Here is a 1,798-nt window from a genome sequence, read left to right as displayed (position 1 = left end):
AGTCGGTTTCTGACAGCAGCAGCGGCTAAAAGAAGTCGGTTTCTGACGGCAGCAGCGGCTAAAAGAAGTCTGTTTCTGACGGCAGCAGCCTGATCCCTGGACTTTAGAGGTCCTTCCAGCTACAGGTGCGTCCGTCGAACTCATCGTTTCAACAAGGCCTCCGGCTGTTGGGGGCAACGTGTGTCTGAAAACCTTCAGTTACTTTGGTTGGGACCATTTCAAACGATACATAAACTCAATCAGATACTCGACGTCTCTTCAGTTGTTTCCACATCAAAGTCAAAGATTACTGAAAAATTATTAAACATATTTTTCCTGGTTTCAAAGTTGACTGAAGTCATCACTCAATAAAGTCTGCTAGGTTTTTAAGGAAAATAAGAGACGATAAAACAATTACATTTAAAATCTCATCTTGAGGGCCAGATGTTTACGAGGGCCATATTTGAGCCCTGGGGCCTCGAGTTGGACACGTGCTCTGCAGACTGTGAATGAACCCTTGGAAGAGCTGATGGGGAAAATCTGCCACACATTAAGTTTTGTTTGTGTTTTTATTTATTTATTTTGGTGCAGTCAATAAACTTGATTTTGTCTGACAAAGACTAAAATTCCTTCTACTTTTTATTTATTTAGTCAGAAAAGTTTCCGATGCTCTTCTAACCTCACGGTAACTTTACGGGAACATCAGCCACATTAAAATATACTAAATACAACTGTTAATATAATTATTATATTATAAAATAATAAAGGCAGCCAGTATTAGTTGATTAGAATCAGACGCTGTCTCTATCTACAGGTCTGTCTTGTAAATGAGGCTCGATGAGACTAACCTGTAGAAATAAAGGTTGAGTGAATGAATCCTCTCAGTCATAACTCACTGCCTGGTCAAAAACAAGTCTCCACCTGGATGTAGCTCATGAAACAGGTCCGAGCCTCCTGCTGGATCATCAGTGCACGGACGATCATCCTTCAGCTGCAACAGGTTCTTTAACTCCAACTGGTGCAGCGAGTTGCTTCTCATTCTTCAACAACATGATGAAAGACTCATGGTGGTCGTGGAGAAGATGTCAGTCTGTTTGAGAAGGGTCGAATCATCGGCACCAAGCAGAGGAAACATCTAGAAACTATTGAAACTGGGTTAAGAACTGTCCAACACATTATTAAAACTGGAAGGACAGTGGGGACCCATCGTCTTCCAGGAAGAAATGCAGCTGGAAATAAATCCTGAATGATCGTGATCAGTGATCATTTAAACGTTTGGTGAAGTCAAATGGAAGAAGAACACCAGCAGCACTCAGGGCTGTGGTTCATAGAGACAGTAAGAACATTTCCACACACAATGTGAAGGAACTCAAGGGACTGGGACTGAACAGCTGTGGAGCCTTAAGAAAACCACTAACCAGTGAGGCTAACTGGGAAAAAGGCTTTAGTTTGTTAGGGAGCATAAAGATTGGACTGTGGAGCAATGGAAGAAGGTCATGTGGTCTGATGAGTCCAGGTTGACCCTGTTCCAGAGTGATGGTGCATCAGGGTCAGAAGAGAGGCAGGTGAAGTGATGCACCATCAGGACCAGTGTCTCGTCATCAATGAAAGATGTTGGTGAAACATTAAAGCAACACTGGATGAAACAGATCTTGTGACGTTGAAGAAGTTCATCGAAACAAAGACACAGAGAACGATGTGATCAAAGATAAAGGAGCTCCAACCAAATATTAGTGTGCGACTTGTTTTTTGGTGACAACTTCTTTTTGGCCAGTGTATTTTTTCTGTTTACCTCCACCCTTCACTTTATATTTTTAGA

Source organism: Nematolebias whitei, chromosome 18 (assembly GCF_014905685.2).
Source record: "Nematolebias whitei isolate Nwh7 chromosome 18, NemWhi1, whole genome shotgun sequence".
Lineage (NCBI taxonomy): Eukaryota > Metazoa > Chordata > Actinopteri > Cyprinodontiformes > Rivulidae > Nematolebias > Nematolebias whitei.
The sequence above is the reverse complement of the archived record's forward strand: the minus strand, read 5'-3'. Positions refer to the sequence as shown.